Here is a 7,330-nt window from a genome sequence, read left to right as displayed (position 1 = left end):
AGTGGGCATTCCTGCATCTTTTGGGGACCGTCTGTCCAAGTCTTTTGCCCGTTGTCATTGTTAATGTTGTTTTGGTTTTGACTTGTTGGAGTTTATTGTGTATTCTGGATAGGAATTGTCAGACAGATGCATGATAAACGTACGTGGAAAGGAGAATGAAAATGTAAAATATTTTACAGGAGCATCTAAAACATAAACTGGTTGGGGTGACTGGGTGGCTCAGTGGATGCATCATCTGACTTTTGATCTCAGGTCTTGGACTCAGGCTTGTGAGTTCAATCCCTGCACTGGGCTCCATGCTGGTGTGGAGCCTACTGACAACAACAACAATAACAACAACAAAGCAAACTGGCTGTGAATAAATCTCATGGAAGATATGAAACAGCCTTACACAGAAAACTATAAGACGTTGTTGAGAGGAATTCAAGAAGACCGAAATAATTGGGAGATATGCTTTGTTCATGCCTCGGAAGATTTGATGTCATTGAGATTGCTGTTTCCCACGACTTGATTCATGCAAGCAATGCAATCCCAGTCAAAATCCTAACCACCTTTTAAAAATTTTATTTTTATTATTTTTAAAAGATTTTATTTGAGAGAGAGAAAGGGATAGGGACCGAGAGCAGAAGCAGAAGGTGAGGGAGAAGCAGGCCCTCTTCCCCCTGCCCTGCCTCCTCCAGGCGGAAGCCTCAGGTAAAGCTTGATCTGAGGCCTCAGGATCATGAGCAAGCTGAAGCCAGACGCTTTTCTGACTTAGCCACCAAAGCCATCTTTTTTTTTTTTCCTAGAAGATATGAACAAGTTGATTCTAAAATTTATATGGAAATGCAAAGGGTCTAGGATGGCCCAAAAAGTCTTTAAAAGAACACATTTGAAGAACTTACACTGCTTATTCCCACTTACTTTTAAGACTCACCGTAAAGCCGCAGTAACCAAAATCTTTGGGGTAATGATAGATCGTGAAACAGAATAGAGTCCAAAAATAGAGCAGTCACAACAAGTACTGTCAATTGATGTTTGCCCAGAGTGTCAAGTCAGATCCGTTTAGTGGGGGAGAGGGAAGTCTTTTTGGTGAACAATTCTGGGTAAACTGGGTATGCATCCGTTTCTTCTGGATTATCTAATTTGTTGTCATGTAGTTGCTCATAATATGTTCTTAAAATTGTATGTATTTCCTTGGTGTTGGTCATGACCTCTCCTCTTTCATTCATGATATTATTCTGGGTCCTTTCCCCTTTCTTTTGGGTAAGTCTGGCTAGGGGTTCTTCAATCTTAATAATTTCAAAACCAGCTCCTAGTTTCATTGATCTGTTCTGCTGTTTTTCTGGTTTCTATTTCATTGATTTCTGCTCTAATTTTTGCAATTTCTCTCTCCTGCTTGGTTTAGGCTTTATTTGCTCCTCTTTTCCCAGCTCCTTTAGGTGTTAGGCTAGCTTGTGTATTTGAGACTTTTCTTATTTGTTTTAAAGATTTTATTTATTTGTTTATTTGACAGACAGAGATCACAAGTGGGCAGAGAGGCAGGCAGAGAGGGAGAGAGGAGGAAGCAGGCTCACCGCCAAGCAGAGAGCCCGATGTGGGGCTCGATCCCAGGACCCTGGGATCATGACCTGAGCTGAAGGCAGAGGCTTTAACCCACTGAGCCACCCAGGCGCCCCAGTTTTCTTATTTTTTGATAAAGTTTTGCATTGCTATGTACTTTCCTCTTGGGACCACCTTTGCTATATCCCAAAGGTTTTGAACACCTGTGTTTTCATTTTCATTCATTTCCATGAATTTTTAAAATTCTTCTTTAAATTCCTAGCTGACCCTTTTTTTTTTTAAATTTATTCATTTATTTGACAGAGATCACAAGTAGGCAGAGAAACAGGCAGAGAGAAAGGAGGAAGCAGGCTCCCTGCTGAGCAGAGCGCCCGATGTGGGGCTCAATCCTAGGGCCCTGGGATCATGACCTGAGCTGAAGGCAGAGGCTTTAACCCATTGAGCCACCCAGGCGCCCCTGACCCGTTCATTCTTCAGTGGGATGCTCTTTAGTCGCCAAGTCTTTGAGTTTCTTCCAAATGTCGTCTTGGGATCAAATTCCAGTTTCAAAGCATTGTGGTCTGAAAATATGCAGGGAATAATCCAAGTCTTTGGTATCACTTGAGACCTGATTTAGGACTCAGTATGTGATCTATTCTGGAGAATGTTCCATGTGCACTGGAGAAGACTGTGCATTCTGTTGCTTTAGGATAGAATATTCTGTAAGTATATATTCCTTAAGTCCCTCTGATCCAGTTTGTCATTCAGAGCCCTTGTTTCCTTGTCGGCCCTCTGCTTAGATGATCTGTCCACTCTGTGAGTGGGGTGTTGAAGACCCCTATGATTATTGTATGATTATCAAAGTGTTTCTGTAATTTGGTTATTAATTGGCTTATATAATTGGCTACTCCCAAGGTAGGAGCATAAATATTTGTAATTCTTAGACCTTCTTGTTGGGTATAGACCCTTTAAGCATGCTATAGCATCCTTCTTCATCCCTTACTACAGTCTTTAGTTTAAAATCTAACTTGTCGGGGCACCTGGGTGGCTCAGTGGATTAAGCCGCTGCCTTCGGCTCAGGTCATGATCTCAGGGTCCTGGGATTGAGCCCCGCATCGGGCTCTCTGCTCCTCAGGGAGCCTGCTTCCTCCTCTCTCTCTGCCTGCCTCTCTGCCTACTTGTGATCTCTCTCTCTGTCAAATAAATAAATAAAAAATCTTAAAAAAAAAATCTAACTTGTCTGATATGAGGATTGCTACCCCAGCTTTCTTTTGAGGTTCATTAGCGTGACAAATAGATCTCTACCCCCTCACTTTCAATCTGGAGGTGTCTTTATTTCTCAGAGAGAGAGAGCGCGCGCAACAGGCAGAGTGGCAGGCAGAGGCAGAGAGGAGTAGGCTTCCTGCCAAGCAAGGAGCCTGATGGGGACTTGATCCAGGATCGTGGGATCATGACCCGAGCTGAAGGCGGCAGCTTAACCCACTGAGCCCCCCAGGTGTCCCACCCTGGACATTTACCCCATTTACATTCAGAGTAACTACTGAGAGAGATGAATTGTTTCTGTAGACTGTTTCTTCCCAGTCTCTCTCACTTTTGGGCTCTCTCCTCACTTCGAAGATCCCCTCTAATATTTTTTTACAGGCCTCGCTTTCAGTTTCTCTTTGTCCAGAAAGCCCTTTATCTCTCTTTCCGCTCTGAATGACAGCCTTGCCGGATAGAGTATTCTTCGCTGTATGTTTTTCTCATTTAGTACCCAAAGATATCTGCCAGCGCTTTCTGGCTTCCCAGGTCTCTGTGGATAGGTCTGCGGCCAGCCTAATGTAGCCACGCCTGTAAGTTAGGAACCTTTTGTCTTGAGATGCTTTCAGGATTTTCTCTTTGTCTCTGGAAATTTGCAGGCTTCACTACTATCTGTTGCGGTGTTGATCTGTTTTTATTGATTTTGAAAGGGGTCCTCTCTAGGTCTTGAACCTGTATGCCTGCATCCTTCCCCAGATGAGGGAAGTTTCCAGCTATGATTTGTTTAAACATATTCTGTGTGTGTGTATCTCTCTCTGTCTCCTCAGGGACCACAACAATTCTAATATTGTTTCACGTTTGGTTTTGCTGATTTCTTGAGGCCTCCCGGCATGGTCCATGAGTTGCTTTTCTCTCTTTTCCTCAGCTTCCTTCCTTTCCATCCACTTGTCTTCTCTGTCATTTCCTCTCTCTTCTGCCTCACGTACTGCAGCTGTTAGAGCACCCAATTTAGACTGCATCTCAGTTAAAGCATTTTGAATTTCAGCCTGATTACATGTTATTTCTGCACTAAGAGATTTTCTAGTGTCTTTTATGCTTTTTTCAAGCCCAGCTAGTAACCTTATAATCATTATTCCAAATTCCAGCTTTGACATTTTACTTACACCCCTATGGATTAGATCTGTGGCAGAGAGTATGTCCTCTGGTTCTTTCTTTTGTTGTGAATTCCTCCTCCTATTCATTTTGCCCAGAGAAGAATGGATGAACAAGAGAGTAAAATAAAAAAATATCAACCATGACCCAAGCAAAATACACACTAGTGAACTTCAAAGAGGCCAGAAACCAAAAACTAATGAAAAAAGAAATGTGGGGACGGGGAGGCAGGGCAAAAAGAGAATATAATCTCCCAGGTGGTCAAACCTCCAGGAGGTACTGGGTTGTTAAAAGACACCAAACCTGAGAGGGCTGCGTGGCTCAGTCAGTTAAACTGCTGCCTTCGGCTCAGGCCATGATCCGAGGATCCTGGGATCGAGTTCCAGTCGGGCTTCTTGCTCTGCAGGGCCCCTGCTTCTCTCTCCGCTTGTGCATGCATTCTCTCTCTCTCTCTCTCTCTCTGACCAAAAAAACCCCACAAAAACCCAAACCACCAAATCCCAAAAGTGTAAAATCACCAAAGTTACACATACACAAACATAACACTGAATACAGTGAAAGGAAGCCAAAAATGAAGAATATATCTAAAAAATGTAAATATAGAAAATGAAAATTTAATAAGACTTAAAAAAGAAGAGTTGATAAAATAAGAAACTAATTGGAATGGGAAAAAGAAAATAACGAAAAGGAAAAATTTTAGACTGAAAGATAAATCATGAAAAAACCTTTGAATTCTATTTACTTTTTTCCCCTAGTGTTGGGATTTTGCACTCCCGTGTGCTCCTAAACGTGGGTGTTCACCTGTCCTTCCAGGTGTTTTCTGGGGAAAGGGCCTGCTGTGCTGATTCTCAGGTATCTCTGCCTGCGGCGAGTTGTGCCACCCCTTGCCAGGGCTCAGTGTAAACTGCTTCTGGTTGCTCTGTGCCACTCTTGTTCCCTGAAGGCTTTGTGGGCCACTTTAGAGGATGAAAATAAAAATGCCTGCGCCCTGATTTCCAGCCCTAGAGCTGGAAGATCTCGGTCCACTCTTTTCAGTAAACTATCAGGGATAAGCAACCTTCACTTTTGTGCGTGCCAGACTTTGCAGTCTCCTGTGGTTCATGCCTGCCCCAGTCCTCCTGGGAGAAGGCAGAGGTCATCGCTCTTTCTGTCCTATGCAGGGCCCCCACACATCAGCTACTGCCCAACCTAGCCACGGTTTATGGCAAACTCAGTCCAGAACCCCCTCCTCTGCTCCCTGACCCTATCCAATTTCCCCACTCCAATGCCTGGGAACTCTGCTGGCTCAGGCACCCCATGCTTCCTGTGACCCCAGGGGTCCTGAGACCACACTGTCCCACCTTGGATTCTGCCCCACCTCACCACCTGGGCAAGGACAGCTCTCACTGGAGCAGATTTCTAAAGGTTCTGGTTTTATGCTTTAGGGCTACCTCACTTTCCTGTGGCCAGCTTACACAGGCTCCCTCTCTGCACAGAGGATCTTCCCATATATCCCTGCAGATTCATTTCTCTGCACCGCCTACATTGCAGAAAGTGGTCACTTTTCTATCTGTAGAATTCCAACGATTCTTTCCTTATGTCCAGGTTGAATTCATAGGTGTTCAGAATGATTTGATAGTTGTCTAGATAAATTCAAGGGACCAGATGAAACGAGGTCCTCTACCGGTGCACCATCTTGCCTTCCCCCCTCAGTTTATTACTTTGTTTTAAAAGATTTATTTAGAGAGTGAACGGGGTGGGGGGAAGGGCCAGAGGGAGAGAGAGAATCCTGACACAGACTTCACTAAGCTGGGTCTGACATGGAGCTCATTTCCAGGATCCTGAGATCATGACCTGGACCTAAACGAAGAGTTGGCAGACTGAGCCACCCAGGTGCCCCTCCATTTGGTTTAAATGTTAAAGACATTTATTAATTCACAAGATATCCGATGAGGGGCAGAGCAGGCTCCAGGCCCACAATGCCTTGGCATGCTTGTAGGGATCCAGCCTCCTTCTGCTATTTCTCCTTATCCTGAGGCTGGGTCCACTCCTAGCTGCCAGAAGCCCTTCAGTGTTAATCTGGGCTTCAGTTCCGTGGTTTAGAACACTCAAACGTTGGTTTCTTGTACAGTAGACTGGGGAGAGTTTAGGCTACCACAGCATTTTCCGGGTTGTGTAGACTAGAGTTCAGGCTACTGCAGTGTTTTCTAGGTTGTAGCTGTTGTATGTATTGGTTCCTGGTTTTCCCACTATGACCTGCTTAAGGGATGTGGAAGGACTGGTACCCAATATAGAGCCAGGGGAAATGCTTACTCATTCGTGAGTTTTAGGAATAATTATTAGCAAAGAATCCTGGATCTCCTTTTCTATGGACACAGAACTTGTGGCCGAGCAGAGTTGTCTGACGAGCTCTTGCCAGTGAGTTCGCTGAGGGAATACATGGTGGCAGGTCTTCCAGGAGAGGTATGAGGTGAGGTGCTGTGCTCTGTGGAGTCCTGGGAAGGGAGTTAGGCACATGAGCAAAGAAAGAGAAGAAATGGCCGCTGGGGGGGGGGCACCTGGGTGGCTCAGTGGGTTAAGCCTCTGCCTTCAGCTCAGATCATGATCTCAGGGTCGTGGGATTGAGCCCCACATCAGGCTCAGCAGGGAGCCTGCTTCCCTGACCCCCACCTCTCTCTGCCTGCCTCTCTGCCTACTTGTGATCTCTCTCTCTCTCTCTGTCAAATAAATAAATAAAATCTTTATTAAAAAAAGAAAGAAATGGCCGCTGGGGTGGGGAAGGCGGTGGATGAGGGGCTGTGTATGTGAGCACCAAGACAGATGGCTGAGTCTGCTGAGATTTGAAATGGAGCACAAAATGTGCCTCTGTTGACTATTGGAGGTAGCTGATTGTCCTCCTTGACCTGGTTCCTGAGAACTGGGCCAGAACCTATTGACCTCACCTCCCCTGCCTCCTTTCCTCCCTTTCCAGTCTGTTAAGCCTTGGATACTGGCAGGACCATTCCATCCAGCATTTTGTAAGACTGTCTAAGGAGAGGGAGAGGAAGACAACTGAAATTCACAGGCACAAGTAACCCCCTCCCTCTCAATCTCCCCTCATCATCCCAGAGGCCCAAGGTTTTAGGGATTCTTTCTTCAAAAGAGAGAGTTCCAGTGTTCACTCTCTCCAGTGGCATATGAAAGTGCTCATTTCCCAACATCCTCACCAACACAGTGTATTAGCAGCCTTTTCAGTGTTGTTAATCTGATATGTGAAAAATGTTATCTTATGGTAACTTTATTATATATTCCTCTAATTTGGGGGGTAAAGTTCAAAATCATTTTATATGTTTAAGAGCCATTTATGTTTTACTGTGAACTGTCTGCTAAGTAAGGAATTATTTTCTTGACCTTAGTAAAATGATAGTAACACTATTAAGCTCTGTAGCTTCTAGCAAGC

The sequence above is a fragment of the Meles meles genome, chromosome 21, assembly GCF_922984935.1.
Source record: "Meles meles chromosome 21, mMelMel3.1 paternal haplotype, whole genome shotgun sequence".
NCBI classification, from domain to species: domain Eukaryota; kingdom Metazoa; phylum Chordata; class Mammalia; order Carnivora; family Mustelidae; genus Meles; species Meles meles.
This window is presented reverse-complemented; position numbering follows the sequence as displayed.